The sequence below is a fragment of the Spodoptera frugiperda genome, chromosome 8, assembly GCF_023101765.2.
Source record: "Spodoptera frugiperda isolate SF20-4 chromosome 8, AGI-APGP_CSIRO_Sfru_2.0, whole genome shotgun sequence".
Lineage (NCBI taxonomy): Eukaryota > Metazoa > Arthropoda > Insecta > Lepidoptera > Noctuidae > Spodoptera > Spodoptera frugiperda.
This window is the reverse complement of record NC_064219.1, coordinates 5,966,012-5,984,715: the sequence shown is the minus strand read 5'-3', so window position 1 is coordinate 5,984,715 and position 18,704 is coordinate 5,966,012. Positions and strand designations below refer to the sequence as shown.

Genomic DNA, 18,704 nt, shown 5'->3' with positions numbered 1-18,704 from the left:
ATCAGCAATGTCTACATGCGATGCGTACTGATGACGTCATACGGAATGCGTGCGATGCGTATGTTGCGGGACGCGTACCTTTAAGCAGAAACCGAACGTCAAAGCATTTTAAACTATCTAAGTTTTACATGTTCAACTTTATTACCTGGGGGATAAAGTTGTAAATGGCTAATTATCATGGCTTGGTGTGCAAATCTCTATAAGAATCGTTTTTTGACTTACTCATTATATCATACAGTGAAATAAAGTCATGACAAAGGAATTATATATAAAAAAAATTATAACAAAAAAGTTTTGAATGTATAACTGTAGTCAAAAATGAGTCTTGAATAGCTGTAGCATATAAGTAAGGGTTATAGAATTATATACGGTTTTATGCTACACGTGTGTGTAGCGTGTATCCATTAGAGTAAGTTTCATGTAAGGTTTTTTTTTTATTGAAAATCAAAGTCAAAATTATTTATTTCAAATGGATCGGGAAGGTATTTTTGAACTTTAAAGTAAATATTAATATTAAAAAAAATGTCAGTCCTTTAGTGAAACTATTTGCGATTATCATATCATGATATATTCAATTACATTACAAATACCGTATCGTATCATTAAGCATATCTACATGGATTTAACTACGGGTGTGAGAAATTATATTCTCTTAAAAATACATATTCAATCTAATGGAAATACGATTAAAAATAAATTACTTCTCGAAATATTTTTTTCATTTAAAAGAAGGTTAATAAGTTACTTTGTATAAAAAGATAGAAGAAATATCTTCGTAGACATTTTACTGATATAAAATTAAGTGATATTATTGTAATTTTAGAGTGTATCAAATGTTTTTACTGCCCATTTTGTAAATAAATGAAAACTCGACGAAATTGTTATTTTATTTTAATATTGAGTATTAATCTATTATAATCATTTAAAACTCAGATTAATAAAACAATAGTGAAAGAAAAACAAATATTATAAATGCTAAATTACGCAGGGCTACGCTGTATGACTATGCCAAATTGCTACGTCGTAGAACTACGCTACAGCGCTACGCCGTAGAACCTATGTCGTAGCCATATAATCCTACTACCACTAAAACTGCTCTATTTAGTTTTGTATTTTTTAACTGAATTAGAACAGACTGCTGTACTGTACTTTATGAAATACTCAATGATTAGCTTACAAATCAATCACTACTAAAGCGAAATATATACCAAATACATTTTATTTAAATACATATGTTAGTCCAGTCATTTGGTAGTTTTACCTAGAAAGTCTTCCGGGAGTTTTGAAAATTGGTGAATTTATAGATTTGGGTATGCTCTTTTCGAATTTCAACTTTGCCACCTCGTACAACCGCCGCTCGCGCCGCCATATTGAAAAAATGGCGGCTAAAAATGGTTTTTTATTAATATCTCCGTTCCGACGCATTTTACGAAAAAATATTTATCTACAAAATTAAACTAGAAAAAAATTCCTACAATTTATGTATTGATCACTTTTTCATAAAATCAATAGTTTTTGGCGTACGAGCGCCGCAAAGTATTATTCATCTGCACCACCACGTGTACAAACAATGTGTGTTGTGCAGCAACGACTGTCGCAACCGAGGGCTGGGCTCGCTGTCATTGCAGAGGTAAGTCCCCTGTTTGAGGAGTGGCTAGAGAGGCGCCATGGCGTCCTCACCTACCGCCTGACGCAGGTGCTTACCGGACACAGGAGTTTCGATAGGATCCTGTTTTTGATTGGGCGGGAGGAAACGCCCGGGTGTCATCACTTCGAAGACCGCCCGGAGGACACAGTGGAACATATAACATAACACATATAACATCAGAAACAGGAACCTACCGAAATTCCCCTGTTTGTACAACACACATTATTTGTAAACGGTTTTTTATTAATATCTCCGTTCCGACGCATTTTACGAAAAAATATTTATTTACAAAATTAAACTAGAAAAAATTTCCTACAATTTATGTATTGATAACTTTTTCATAAAATCAATAGTTTTTGGCGTACGAGCGCCGCAAAGTATTATTCATCTGCACCACCACGTGTACAAACAATGTGTTTTTTTTAAATGTATCAATTCTTAAAAACTAATTATGATATCTCGTTCAAACCAATTTTCTTTGAAAGATTCCATTAAAATCTACAGCATATATTTTTTTTAGTTTTCTTACTCACTTATTTTAAAAGTTAGAGGGCAGGACACATTCGATAGACCTCATTTTTCCACTTTGGAAGTGTCTATCTTTCAAACAATTGATTTTGACGAAAAATGGTTTTAGGAACCATGACGTATTTTTAATGGCCTATCCATAGACAACCATCACGGATAGGTTAGACGAAAAAAAAATTTTTGAAGAGGTGCAGTGACCGCGCGCTCTCCGCCCTCTATCTCGGAAACGGTGCACCGTATAAAAAAAAGTTTAGACAAAAGTTGTAGAGAATTTTGTATTCTACAATATTGGTATTAAATGCAAATACCAAAAACCCATAGGAAATGAGATATTTCCAAAAAAGCGCAAAAAAACGTTTTTTGGGACCTTTGGACCTTAAAATTTAATAGTTGCTTACACCCTACCATATGTAGATCTTGAGACAAGTTTCAAGCAGGCAATATACAAGTATATACAAAATTACAGCTGGGTATCTCAAATTCCGAGGTGAAATCCTAATTTGACTGGAATAATAATACTTTGCGGCGCTCGTACGCCAAAAACTATTGATTTTATGAAAAAGTGATCAATACATAAATTGTAGGAATTTTTTTCTAGTTTAATTTTGTAGATAAATATTTTTTCGTAAAATGCGTCGGAACGGAGATATTAATAAAAAACCGTTTTTAGGCGCCATTTTTTCAATATGGCGGCGCGAGCGGCGGGTGTACGAGGTGGCAAAGTTGAAATTCGAAAAGAGCATACCCAAAACTATAAATTCACCAATTTTCAAAACTCCCGGGTAACTTTCCAGGTAACCCCCTTTTTATCTACCAAATGACTGGACTATGTGGTTATTGCCGTAAAAAAAGAATTCCAGTAAAATACAACCTATTATTCTCATTTATGTATTTACTGCCATCTATTGACATGCGTATATACTACTACGTCACCTAACCTCCCATAGCGTTACCCGTCATGATACAACATTGTAAGGTTGCATAAGCTTATCAATAGATGGCGTTGATAGTTTCATACGCGATTGGATACCATATTTGTGTGTATTATTTACAGAGTACCTGCATTTTAAATGAATATTTTTATTAAATCTTTAAATATGGATTGCTAATATAAGATATATAGCCCAAAATTAAATCCCCATATAAGTCCCTATGTACGTTCTAAAAGTTAATAGTAGGTACCAACTTAGCTAAATGGGTTCCGGCTACATTTTCCCAGAAAGTATTTTCTTTGTTCTCTTTGCCGTGGGTGTAGCTTAGACCTATTTACGTCAAGGGAATGAATAGTATTGTTCGTAATAATAAACTCAAATTCTATTTACTTGGCCATTCCCTTTTGTTCGTTAGCGGCCTTGTTATGCCTAAATATCTTTTAGAAAAATAATATGGGTAAAGTAGTATTATAGGAAAGATATCCTATAATTATTATATTTGTTATCTACAATTTTTCTCTGTCGCCATCAAGTTTATTTATATAATTTATATTACTATATCACCATGGGATAATTATGATAGGAAATGTATTTGTAACTATGTCCTTGTACTTATTATTGGAATCAAGTAGTGCAAATTAGAATTACCCTCTATGCTTAACAAAAAACTTTTATAAATATTCCATTCCGATTTGAGAATTGATAGCTATGTTAAATAATATTAGGGATATATATACATAACCTCTCGCCTGTTTCTTATGGAGTTACGCAGACTATGAAACGCCAATATTGGGGACATTATAGATGAGCTGCGGCTCAAAAACCAGGAGTAGGAACAGGGTGGTTTTTAGTCAGTAAGAGTCTGTTACTTCCTCTCACCTCGCCCAAGGCAGGAGAAGTCATTGGATGATTTTCTCCCTTAACAAAGGGACATTATAGATACATATATTAGAAACATAATTAGATAATAATTAAAGCCTGTTTCATAATTACTGATTTAGTTATAGTTAGCCTTTTTAACTCTAAAACATTCTGTATAAAGATTACCAAGACTAAGAACCAAAATCAAACATTTTCTATATTGTAAAACAAACCTTAATTAAATACAACTAAGATATAATACATATTATACATACATAGAGATTTGAATCACACCATATACATAAATAAAGGCTGATCAATGCGGTTCTTTATAATTTAATTATTCTAATTTAATTTGCATTCTCTTGTGTGCTAGCAGTCATTACGAGACGCTGCACCGTCCATGTATAGGTGGGTACAAACAAAACTGCAGGTAGACCAACAATGGGGGATTACATCACTGTGATGTTTGCATTATTTATAGATTTCATTACCTTCCGACGTTTGAATTTACTCGGTCCATTTGTTATTGTAGTGTTTCTTGTTGCTACACAGAATTGTTATCAACTAGTTTCTGCTAACTGCTTTGCCTGCGTGATCAAAGGAAAGAAGTAACATTTCTCCCACTTCAATTCCCTAATTACCTCCAGATACAAATATCAAAATCCAAATACAAAACTGATTTCAATAAGGTCTTTTATCCGGTATTTGGATGAGACTTTCTCTATAACAATAACACAAAAAAAAAAACAAAATGTATTGCTTTTAGTTAAATATTTCTATTTCTAGCTATATTGGTTGGTGATATACAGTCTGCTGATAAATAAGTAGATGAACATATATAAAAGATATCATCCAATGACTTCTCCTGCCTTAGGTGACACACTACATGCTTTGAGTAGGAGCCTCGGTAACACACTACATTGTCCGCAGCTCCGGATACGCAGATGGATACTGGAGGCTTAATACTAAGGTTCCATATTTACCCTAACAAAATTAACTAAGCAGATACAGTAGCTATCTACATACATATGAAGCAGGTAAATACATAATGTATACAGTTAATTTGTATGTAAGTAATATATCTTGGAGGATAGCAACTAATCAAATACATAATGTGTGTCCTTCGATACGTAATTGGGAGCGTCTTGATCAGGAGGATAAACAAATAATTATTTATCTACCTACTACGGCCTCAATGTTAAACCTTTGGGACTAATCTTCATTAGTTTATTGAATTACATGATTTTTGCCCTCATTTCGCCTTCATTTTGCCCTTAAATTAAGTTATGTTATAGTAAAATGGGTTTTAGTTTAGAAATTGTAGCTTTAGAACTAAAATTTGTGTTTGGTTACTGAAGACAGTTCTTTTCATTCTTCTTATTTTTCTTTGTATTCAAAGTAATTGATGGATCATACGATGGATCTTCATTTCGTTTAAAGCCCCAGAAGATTACCAATTCAGATTTTATAGTAAGTAACTACCCGCTGTTCTCAGAAATCGAGAGTTGCAAAATAATTTAAGGAAATAAACATCAAAATAAAATAGTAATTGGAGTATTAAATACATAAACATTGTCATTATCTGATAAGTATGTAAACAAAAAACATCGTCGTATATTTTGATTGCGTATCGGCCCACATTTTGGAGTTAAACAAATTGGATGAAATTTTTGTTTATATACCTCCAAACGGTTGATAAAACTGAAAATCGCCATCTTCCTACAAGCTAATGGGCTACGTATATAAATCAGCATGCCAGTGTCAACATCTGTTTAGTTTGTAGTCGGTAGTTGGCGTGGCGTGGTGGCTTCTTCCTTCATAGTTTCATATATTCGGTTCCAAGAATGTGGCTACCTACATCATTTGACCTTATTAAAAATCTGGATCCAGCTCCAGCAGAGCGAGACTATGTTTGCCAACACAACAGCAGCAACTCGGCGGCACATCATAATGACATAATTGGCAGGGGGGAGCGCAGGCGCGCGGCGGTGCGGGGGGCGACGCGCGACGCATGCGCGGGTTTGACGGCCAAGGTCGAGGCCGAGCGATTCTGCCGCGCACCGCCGCGTTGGTAGGTTCTTCTCGCGCGCCCTCTTTCTGGAAACAACTTCTGAGGGACAAATGCGCAATAATCGTCGCGAGTGCCATGAATCCTGACCTTCTGCACAGCTGAGGACTCGCCGGCAAAGGTAAGACACTCATTTCCTACACCGAAACCCGGGCGCGTTCCGTTTGATGCAAAAATCGATCAGTTGTGTAATGTTTGTAATCACGCTTTCCACCTAAGTACGTATGCATATCATAGTTGTCGAGTTGCGTGGTTTTGCACGCTACGATTTGATGGACGTTGTTATTCGAGGCTCATAAATAATAACAGGAAGTAAACGGCAGATAGGTAACATCGTCGTAGGTAGTGCGAACAAATGATTTGTTCATTGCGCGAAATTGGTCAGCTCACGTTGCGCAGCGTCTCACGTCACTCGTTCTGCACGCTAATCGCCTGAACAAACAGTTTTGACGTTGTTTTGGGAACTGAAATTCATTGTGAGCATAATATTTAAAATGAATATTAATCCCTCAAGGATGGTTAGACGCCGGTATTTGCTTCCACATTATTAAGCGAATACCCACTTTTTGTGCATGTTTTTGCGCCGCTGGTTAAGTATCGTTAATAGTGTTGGAGTCAAAGTACTCGTAACAAATACCTGTTCTCATGATATTTATTTCCATGTATTTGTTGTGTTTATAGGAAACGTATTGTGGTATTAATGGAGTCTAATTTGTCAGTGTGACATTGTTGACTGCAGTGCCGGTCGCCGGTGTTTGGCCACGTTGTTCTATAGCTTATGGCGCTTAAGATATTTATGGTCTTGGAGCTTGTTTGTACAAGTTATCAACCCCTAGTGGCCTGTAACTGGCCATAATTCAACCATAAATATTTAAGGTCGCTTTTGAAGTAATCCCCTGTTTGTCTACGCTTACGGTTTGCGTCACACGAATACCGATGTGAGTAGGCGAAGCGTTTATTTTTTTGCGTCCTCCAAAGGCTTTAGTCGATGATTGGAAAGAAATTGCTTAAGTAAATAAACATAAGGTACTTCGTTTACAAAGAGGCAACATGGCGGTTGAATTTAACGCAATTCTGGATAACCGGACATTATAATTTTTAGATGAGGGTAGATAGGAATTCAAAGACTTGTTGTTGACAAAAGTATATGCTTCAGTATTCTATAACACGCTAATATCAATCTTATAAAAATAATACTCTTTTGGTATTTAAACAAAGAAACGAAATAACGAATCTTCTTTTAAATATTATTTCTATTATTGAACCTACCGGCACGGACATTATTTTAACGATTGACTTTTTTGTAAGAAGGTATCAACGAGTACCTATGGGTATAATAATATGTGGATGAGCTATAGGTACAATAATGACGATTATGTTGTTATATAAAAAAATATGCCGGTTTTGAGAAAGACTAATTTCTATAGATTAGAAAATTATTGCGATTTCATACTCGCAACAATACATGCGTATCCTCACCTGTCTCTCTCTCCCATGGGGGTAGGCAGGCAGGCTTACATACTCTTTCGTTTCATCAACAGTCATCAGTCTTTCCATACATGTTCGTCGGTTAAGGGTACTTTTAATTTGGCATTTATCATTTATCAATTTATCATAATATCAAATATTTATTTTAAATCTCCCCAATTTATTGCTTAAATACAGCAAATGTATCTACATAATATACATTTTTCAAATGAAAGTACATAGGTTGTTTTGTACATAGATGGAAATGTAGACTTTCAATTAAAAATAATTTTCTAAACATTGAATTTGAAATTATTATCTTTTAACTCTTTTCTTATTTTTGTAATTATTTAGTTAATACTGGCATCTAAGAATTATTAATCATTCCATATTTAAATCCATAAAAACACTTCAAAATAATCTTCACTCTCAAAATAAAGAAAGAAAAGAAAGACTATATAAAAATATCAGAATACCTAAAATAATATTATATTAGTCCAAGAGAAATATCAAATATCAAAAATATTATTTATTATCCTCCCTAAAATGTAGCAAAAGAAACATAATTATTAATATTGACATGTGTATAGTCCCCTTGTTTATTTGACTGTGACTCATCCCCCCTCTATTTGGGTCAGGGGAAGCTGGGGGTGTTTAGAGGCAGTGGGCGGCCCATCTTTCACCCCTCTATCGACCGATCCTTGCCCGCCCACATGACAAAAAAAACAGAACTGTTTATTGACGTACCTTTGCTAAATAGTCAATAGTCACAATGGGATCTCCTGGCCGGCCATTTTGTTTAAATCTGGCGTTGACTTTTTTAAGTTTAGAATGTGTTTTAAATATAGCCGCATTCGAAAATTTCTTTTTTTTTTGTTACACATAGCTAAGATATAGTTCGAAAGTTAAATCACAGAAAACAGCTGAATGATTCAACTTACTGAATAGAATAAAAAAGATGGCCCGGTTGCTGTTACAATAATTTCATTTGCTTTGGTTTTATTAAAATAAAAATATTACTATTTACTTTAGATGTTTCAGAACGAATAAAAAAATAACATCAATGTAGTTTAAAAAAAAAACTACTTACTAGCGTTCTTCTTTAATGGCGTAGATACTTAGAGACATTTGATGATTACTTTAAACTATTCTTTAGTAATGATTTTGTTCGGACAAAATTAGTAAGGACTAGGTTAAGTAACCATTAAATGACTCTGGGTATGGTGGTTAGTATTTTTTCCTGAAGGGTACCTAAGCATAGATTAAAACCTCTGCATTATTTATAAATAGAAAATCCCATATTAAACCTATTGTGTTATGTTCTATTCGCGAACAATAAAAAAATAACAAATATCTAACGATAACGGAAACTAATATAAAAATAAAAATCGATTAAAATAATCACCTTATTGTTAGTTCAGAAAACCTTTATAAAACAACCAGCTATCTTTTTATCAAGACAAAAGACTTCAAACTTGCTTAAGAAGATTAATCCAATTTTTCGTATTAAACACAAATATAGGAAAATGACTAAAATTCACACAATTGTCAATAATACAAGTACCAATCCATTTAAACACAACAATTCCTAAATCATAATAATTTTATTTTGAATTGAAAAATGCACGCAATGTTTTGCAATACTGAATAGAAAAAAATTAAAATGCAAAATATAGGAGGGCATCGGTATGAAATAGCAAAGAGCTATGACTAAGTATAGGTGATTATTATTATATAATTTGCAACTATAGCATCGCATATCTTAAGATATAAAGCGGTTCTTAGTAAAGCAGAACAAACAAAGCTAAATCCTGTCTCAAATACTCCATCGGTACCAGTGTGCATATTATTTATGTCTATGTATTGTATATTTAAGTATTTTAATACACTCCAGAGAAAACTTTTAACACTTAAAAATAATATCTAAACTATTTATAACCATTATAGAAGAAATCGTTACCTCACTACTATACTAAAAACCCCTATTTTTATGTCTTAATAAATTATCAGCTCACGTTCAATTTCTTACAACTTATAATTATCATCTATTGTTGACTAAAAATTATTAATACACCGCAAAGCTTGCCCTTTCTATTTTTCCTAACCCCAGAGGGTTATGGAGGGTCCTTAGAGTACATAACGTGTCCCAAACAAAGTATAGTCGCCCATTGATGGTAAAGCAGTGTTTACACCAGCCAGGGCGGGTCAGCTGGGCGCGCGCCGATCGATTCGCGCTCCGTGAGCCTCCGTGAAGGACAAGGGCAACTCCACCCGGACGGTTGTGACGCCGGCGAATGCCGTAACTTTATACGCAGTAGAAGCCTAGACGTAATCTCTGTTCTATAGTATACCTCTAGCCTTTGTAGCACAAACAAAATTAATGGTAGACGATAATAAAAATAAGGAAGATATAGACAAAAGGAAAAAGGATACCGATACATAAGCAATATAGTAACTTTAAAATGATGCAACGTTAGCAATACGAAGTCAAAAGTCAAATTAACATAAGTATTCAAAACAGCAAAAAATTATAACAACTTTAACTGATAAAGTTAATTTTACATGTTTACATACTTGGTGACTCAGCGTTAAGATATGAACAATTTCTTATAATTCAAATGTTATCTCATTGCACCTGAGTCTATAAAAGACACGTGCCTTAACTGGACCCATAATTAGTTCTACGCGTAAGAAAAATATATTATGCATTGACTGTCAGTATGAGAAATATTTATGTGAAGCCTGTAGAAAATATTGTACGTCGGATACACGCGTAAAGGGAATTATGCACGGATAGTTTGGCATTGTCCATTAATAATAATTGATAGACAGAAATAGTAATTTTGTATTCGAAGCTTTAATTGGATAGAAAGATTCATATAACAGGGAATTATATAATTCATACACAAACCCAGATGTAGATGATGCAGTAGTAATATTTTGTGAGCATTTATTGTGCCAAAGTTCAGAAGATTTAAATAAAAATCCACATAAACAGTAACAAACATAAGATTTAAAGAAGGTCGTAACAAATGTTAAAGAAGATACATATATGTACCAATGTAAATGAATGTCATTAATATTCCATGTGATCTTCTGTAAAGTCCTGATAAGTTATTTACAGGTGCTCGGTATACTCTCCAACCTTTGACCTTAAAAGAGCACAGTAAAGGTCAAACGCTTTCTGCAAGAGTGGATGATATACATAACACAATTTATAAATAAAGCTAACTTAGCTACTGCTTATTCAATTGTTACATTTATTCGCGTTCAAAGGGTGAAATGTTATAGATAGACTATAGAATCGGTTATTAAAATAACTTAAAATAGCGTCTGCCAGCGGATTACTCCGAATTCCTGGAATAAAAATCACCCTATGTATTATTCCCGACTATAATCTTTCTAAGATTATTTAGACACCACTGGCAAACGGTGAACCTGACCTTTTAATTTCTAATTATGAGTTTGAAATCGCCAACCCACATTGAGTAAACGTGGTGATTGAAGCTTAAACATTCTCCGTACGAGAAGACTCCTCAGGTCACCTATGACTACTTATATGCTGTTGATGATATACCAAGTTTCATCCAAATCCGTGCAGTAGTATTTTATTGTTTTCGCATTTACAATAATAAGTACGATAAAAGGACTTGCATAATGTCTATCTACCTAAATATACTATTAAAGAGTCGTCCATCTTTAAACAATATTAATTAATCTAAAATGAAAATATCTACTCTTCTACCAACTGTTTTAAGATACTTTTCGGGGTGTAACGATCGGTTCATTGCTTTTATATTCTGAGAGGTTCCCAGCAGCTATTTATAGTCGCTGAGGCTTTCAGTAAAATATTAATGAACAAAAATAGAACCATAGCCAATTTGAATACATACTTTTCTCAGAAATCTGACTTTTTATGTCAAAGAAATAGGTAAATTGTAAGAAATATGAATACATAGTTTGGGTAAACATATTTGTTATTATGAAGCAGATATTTTTTTTCTATACAATACTAGGACTCAAAAAGTAATGAAGTAAATGCAAGATTTTAGTTTTGTCTAATGCTTTAGCTCATCCTGCGACTCATATCACTAGGTGTAGGTTGGTCTCCTTCTAAGGATAATCTGCATTTTAATAATGTAAGTCATAAAAAAGAAAAAAGTGGTCCTAGCAAAACTTTATCTGAGACTGATTTAACATAGAAACGGGGAAAATGAACAATTCTCGTTGGAAATGAAAAAGAATAAAGTGGGCCGTGCAACAATGACGGCCTGATGAGTTGACAAGTTGACCACAACAGTGTCATCCATTTTCCGCCGGTGAGTCGTATGCTCTGACAACCTGTCACACCGTTTCCACTTTTCTGACATTGGACATAAAACTTATTTCTCTTTGTTTCGATTAATGATTTATCTCTCTCTGTTTTGAAATTATCAGCTTGTTTTTAGTCAGTTTTCTATTGCATGCCTGTATCATACAATAGATAATTGGGTTTTTTACTTCAACACTCTTGAAGGAAAATAAAAGGGGTCGCCTTGTAAACTGATAGTAGGTTTTCCCAATGAGCCAGTACTATCAATTTACCCCGTTTGATGAATCAAGCATTGACAAAAATGGAGTACCCAAAGGCAGTATTTTAGGACCAATATTTTTACACAATATAAAAGGATATTATATAATCGTTCAATGTTACTAAACATAAATAAACTTTTAGCTAACTTAATGCTTGAAGTTGAAACTTTAAAAACAAGATACAATCAATCTTGGTCGCGTTAAGTTCAGTGCACTGTTATCGAAGTTATAAGTGAAATTAATGTTCGTGAGGCTTGGGTACTTTGTAATATTACTTCTCAAGGTAATAAACTTGCGCATAGTTATTACTGGATCTTATAATAACATTGTATGTGTTACATATTCTGAGAATTTTTGTTCAAATTATACATAGATTCTTTCAAAACACTTGATATTTAGGATGCGATTTAAAAAAAGAAAAGTTTAAATGGCGCCAGCAATAACATTATCACTATTTGCATAAGACATAAATAAAAAGTGCTACGAAATCTATGTAATCACCAGTACATATCTACCGCATAAACATTAGCTATAGGAAAGCTAGCTACACGTGTATATCGAGTTAGTGCTTGGCATTGAGACCTAAGTACCTAGGCAGCCCGGGATCTGTATGGCCTTTAGAAGTGGGTAGCGTCGCAGCTCGCGGCGGCTGTGCGCGCGCACTCAGATCGATCTCAACATCCCCCGCTACCCTCTCGCGCCCCGCACCCTGCAGCCTTCGCACCCCAAACGTGTAGGAAGATGCCTCATCACCCACGTCTGATTGTGTTTTATAACTACGCTATCAAACGATAATTTCACCGCTTAAGTCATAACAATTGAATCGTCCACTTGTGACTGCGACGGTACTATTAATAGAATGTAGTCTGCTTGATATCATAAACGTATAATTATCGAAGAAATGATTGCGAGCTTAATAAATCGCCGGTTGGTAACTAAAGTCTCAAGTGCGACCAGTTTTTATGCTCCACCGATATTACATCAGATGTGCCTCGAGCTAGCGGCGCACGAGCAAACACCATGATCGGCTCGGATACAGCCAAAATTATAATTACGTATTGTTCATCAAAGCACTATTTTGGATTTAAGGAATTCCAGGTTATTCTCGCTTTTAATTAAAATTCCGTAACAACTATGTAGCCTACCTATTTCAATGGGTTAGTCATTACACAGAAGCACTAAATTATTCATGAAATTAATTTAATCTTTAACAATAACCATTTACTTGTGGAACACAGTATGATGCATGTAGATAAATACTTCAGCCATTTTACTGTTACAGTAATTACATAGCAGTGTGTTCCACCTATTAGATACATTTCGAACGGTTGTGTGTCATAAAAGTAAATAAGATAAACGGAAACGGCTCGTCACTAGCAGTGTCGTGTATATAGAAGCTGGCATAAGGAATATCTTGGCATTATATAAACATTTGAGTGCTGGAATCAGTACTTTGTATTCCGTGAGCTCGGGCTCGGCCAGTGGCAATGACGGAAGGACGGCGGGAGAGGGGCGGTGCAGCTGCCGGTGCATCACCATCCCTCGGCGAAGTGGCCCTCCCCGCGGCCCGCGGCCCCCTCGCCGCGCCGGCCCATTGCCAAGTTCAATGCCAAGGTCATGCGCGCGCGAGTGCGGCTGCGCGCCGCAATGCAGGAGCGGCCGGCGGCAGGCAGCCGGCGAGCCGTCAGTGCCTCACCGACGACCGCGCTACACACCGCATCGCCATTTCCTCACAGTCGCGTCCCAGCGGGTCACCTGACCAATAATTACAGTTCCGTAAAAATTGTCACGTTGAGGCCTTCCGCGAGTCTCGCGCCGCACAAGCGTGGACGCGCCATTCTGTCGCGATCAGCTTATATCTGTCGGCATTTTAGGCAAACCGTTTCGGTCTGAGTGCATATGAGCGGTGTTATATAGGTAGATTGTATGTACGATGATACAGTTCCGCGACGTGACTGAATTCTTGCGGTGGCCGGCTCGTGTGCTATCCCACAAACTGCGCTGCTGACGCCACGCCGTGTACATTATGCAACATCTTCTCAGCAAAACACATTCCAGTAAGTTTCCCATAATTTAGCTAACTAACAATGTTACAACAACAAAAACATGTCTGGATCCGATAGCAGGTGGAGAGGGGGAGCCATCTGCCAGGAAATAGCTTCGCATAATTTTAGAAGAATATTGCGTTTGTTTTCCCAATCTCTATAAAATAATCGCAAATAGATTTTCATACAACGATAAGAAACGAGAGAGAAAGAGACAAATGATTATGAATAAATAATTCGATTCGATCTGTTTTAGACCCATCGCCGTGTTCCTAACGAAACATATTGACTCTAGACATTAGCCAGTCAATATCACCTATACCTACATAGTCGTGTGTCCTCTACATGACTCAATTTGTCTCCACCTTATCTCGTTAGTTATTATTGCTAGTATCTGATGTAAAAGCAAATTTCCGCAAGCAGCACGCCTATCAAACATAGTTGACGTTACCTTCAGCACCGTTGCAATATGAGTGACGTTGGTGAACAAAGCCAACGATTCAGAAATCCGAATCAAAATTCGCGACAGGAGTTATGTAAGCAGCACCTTCAAATAAGAAGCAAAAGAAAGTTGTACAGACGGGTTCGTCGGAATTCCAGGCCGTAAAACTGCCCCAAAAGATCTCTAAGATTCATCAAGGGCATCAACTAAACCAGTAAAGGGCCGAGCTGAGCGACGCGCCATGTATCCTGTTGTAGCGTTAGTTCGCAAAAAATGTCGAACATGAGTTCAAGGCAATCGGGTGATCCCAGCCGACGCTGTGGTTTGTTAGGCCCGCACATGGTAAAAACTTTACTTCTAGATCATTATTTAAAAACGAATGCATGTTTTTTTACATGTTTTTATCATAAACAAAATCCATAAAATATGTTAACAACGTTTGATATGGAAAAGAAACAAATGACAAACGATACTTTTTATGGAATATTCTTTTGTTCGAAGTTTGAAAAATGGATGCCGCTGTCGTAAATGCTTCGTTAAATTAGGATTGGTTTATTGGTTCCAGTCTAAACATTTATTGGTTAGGTCAAAATAATCTGGAAATTCAATTTTAGCTATTAATTTATCCGTTGACGGTTATAGAGTCATCTTGAATTATCTTTTACTTAATTCTGCATCTTTATGCATAATTAAGTAAAAGATAATTAGTGTATAATCTTTTACTTAATTCTGCATCTTTATGCATAATTAAGTAAAAGATAATTACACCTTCGCATTGCTAGCATTCTCCTTGTTCTTCTGTAACACAAATGATTTTTATTATGAGAATATAAACTTTATAATAATAGATTTATATTTATGAGGACTGCGGAAAATTTACAGATAAATGCGATCTAAATTTTTCGCATGGAATGTACATAATAATATGTACCATTCTTCGGATAGATTTTCGGTTAGAGCACTTTTCAAAGTAACAATACGGGTTATACCGTCCTATATCGGATTATAGGACATTTTATAAAGTTAAGATGATACTTCCAATTAATCTTGAATCAATCAATTAGGCTTTCAAACTCCTATCGGCATTGATCAAAATGTATTATGACGCCGAAAAAGTTACAAACATGGCGCTGTTTAGTCATCACATCACATACGTAAGAATTTGTTATAAAACTCCATTCATAAAGCCATTTAAAATTAATGTGCAATTGTTTTAATTTATTGACAAAGTTTTCCTCAATGAAAATGTACATAAAGGCGGCATTATTTTAAACTTTACGTTTTACCGCCGCACCTCACAGTCCTTTAATGGTTACTTAACTCAGTCCTAAGCAATTGTTATCGGAACTAAATTCTTATTAAGGAATAGTTTAAGTAATCATTTAATGTCTCTGAGTACGGCAGTTAGTCTTCAATGTTTAAATTAAGTATCTCTTGTTAATTTATTCTTCAGGTCTTGTTTTATTTGTATTTGCACAGGACTTCATTTCAAATATTAATGAAACATAATTATATTGCAAAACTTTTTTATCGTTTTATCCATCTGTGTGATGCAAGGAAGATTATGACTTAGGATGCACGTAAGACTTGAGCATAGCCACACTCTGGTATGTCCTAAAACTACGATCAGACTGGCAGACGGAAAGCAGAGTATCTTTTAAATGTTTTATGACCTATTCCTACATCTAAGTCTGCTAAGCATGGAGACCACAGTAAACTCTGGAAATACTTACCTATATTCGGAAAAGACTTATATTGACCGTAGGATGATCTTGTACCTCGTTCTAATTTTCTTCATCTACCATCTTTAAATCATTACCAACACCTAATTATACGTTCTGAACGTTCCTCCTTCATTAATGGCAAGCGGAGGTCTGCTACTAGTGTTCTTGTGTTAGAAATAATTGTTAGCAATCCTCGTGTGGTCGTTGACGTTGATAAAAAACTAAATATTAAAAGCTACTGGCACATTAGCTGGCAAAAACACAATGACGTCATCGAACGCTGACTTGAAAATATCAATGATCATTTTGTTAGACAAAAGCTTGGAGTCATTGGTATTCCCTGCGGTAATTAAGGCAGGTATATAGGTACCTATGCAAGTATGTACCTACCTGGACTGTTACTATAAATATATTTGTTCAGTTGGTTATATTTCGGAGGAAGACTAACGTCGCCAAAATGAAACCTTATTTCAATAATGGATTATGGACATCTATTTTACCATATAAAAAGGGTATTGTAAATCATATTATAACATTCATGAAGTACATTTAATGGAATGTTTCTAAAGCTAAAGAAGAAAGGGAAAAATAACTATGTTATTAATTACCCATTACCGCATACAAAACCACAATAGTTACAACGAATAACATTAGCAAATACAATTCACAACATCCTAATGAACTCATCCGTACTAAGCAAACATGTAACAATGGAGTTTGATTTTTCGATTCCAAGATTAAACTGATAGAGTTTAAATAATACTACGAAACTCGGGGGCCTCCCACATGCGGCTTTGCCTTGAACCCGCGCTCGCGAAGCCTGAATAACAATAATCTACCAAATAATAATACCACCGCTGTCTCCTCATTCGTCATTATCACTTACAACTGATTCTATTACCAGTCAAGGTTTTAAAAAAACAATCCAGACTCGATTCATTCTGAAACAAAAGTAACGAAAGCAACAGGGAATGACTAACCAACTCCCTGCTATTATTCAAGGAAACATTCAGGTTCGCTGTGGTATTTGAAATCCAAAACAAACGTGCTATTCAATACAAATCCTATTTTATTGTTCAGTATTGTGGAACTAAAACCGGATCGGTGCAGCCATCGATCATAATGCAAATCGACTGAATGATGAAGTTTTTTATATTGATTATGTACATAGGTACTTGAGCCCTCATTGTGTGTGTTGCGACGAGTTTTTCCTGCGGACACTTTACTGAACAACACTCGAATGAAGTGATCGTGGGTATATTTATTTGCACTAGCTAAACTTTAACGTGGAGCACCACGTATCGCTATCAGCTGACGAACGTGCGCGTCACGTTGACGTCTCATCAACAACATGGCCGCCAAGATGGCCGACCATTTGTTTATTTACAACAACAAAAGTAGGTATGAGGTAGTCTCAGTCAGTCTGCGGCAGGTACATTATATCTACGTACAATAAATTCGCGATATGTTTAGATAACGACATTCACAAGTTTATCAAAGTGTTCGATAACATTGTTATACATTTCTTATCTCGTTCGTATTGTCTTGCAGTGCAAATCCTAGATTCAATGTCTTTAGGCTATATTTATGGCTATAGGTAGGTACGCGTCTTTTTTCATATCCATTAATTTTGTTCAAATGCCAGACACGCGTCACAACACATATGTTAACACGACATCAAATTAAAATAATAGCATTCTGTTCGTGGACTAGATAAAAGCATTATACATGAATAGTTGTAAGGACATAAATCCATGAAGGTATACATTGTAATTACACGCTAAAAGAAAACCAGATAGAGTGCATTTCACGTGTTCTAGATGTGATATATCACCAATAAATAAACATTGAAGTTTGCCAAAGCGTGTGTATAGCGAGTGGACGACACGTGCCCATCTTGCGAGACAGTCGTACCTGGTACATAATTCACGTCAGTGCTAAACTAGACGACTGAGGAATTAGAAACAATAACATGTTTACTTTCGCTGTTTAAAAAATATAACTTTATATGTATTTCTTCTTCCCGTCTAATCTTATATTTTGACTGCCCAGAATAGAGTCCTGAAACGGCTTTTCATATTCATAGATTTATTACAAAACTATAGGATTAAATCTTTTCAACTTTTAGATCTATTTTATGAAATTCGTAAAAAAAAATTATCATCCGGAAAATCCAGATAAATGAAAATAAACACTTTTGTGCCAGGGTCGACTTGTAATAATAGTCATTATCATAGTAAACTAATATTACGTAAAAAACTGACATCGTCACTTAATTCCTGGCAGTTGTCCATAATATGCCAAATAGGTATTACAATGTTAGCCAGTTGCATCTCCACAATGACGAAACTCTTGGAACTCATACAACTTCCGCGCTTCCGTACGAGAATTGTAAACTTTTCATACAACGGTCG

At 35.3% G+C, this 18,704-nt stretch overlaps 1 long non-coding RNA gene across 2 annotated transcripts in view; it reads left to right on the top strand.

The window, feature by feature from the left end:
- Positions 1-5,760: 5,760 nt before the first annotated feature.
- LOC126910932 (uncharacterized) overlaps positions 5,761-18,704 on the top strand; it is a 48,868-nt gene continuing 35,924 nt past the window's right edge. The window contains exon 1 of one of the 2 annotated variants that reach the window (XR_007705526.1): positions 5,761-6,161. This is a non-coding gene — a long non-coding RNA (uncharacterized LOC126910932). Of the gene's footprint in view, positions 6,162-11,633; positions 14,137-18,704 lie in introns of those variants that run through there. The other variant, XR_007705527.1, reaches the window with a different exon arrangement.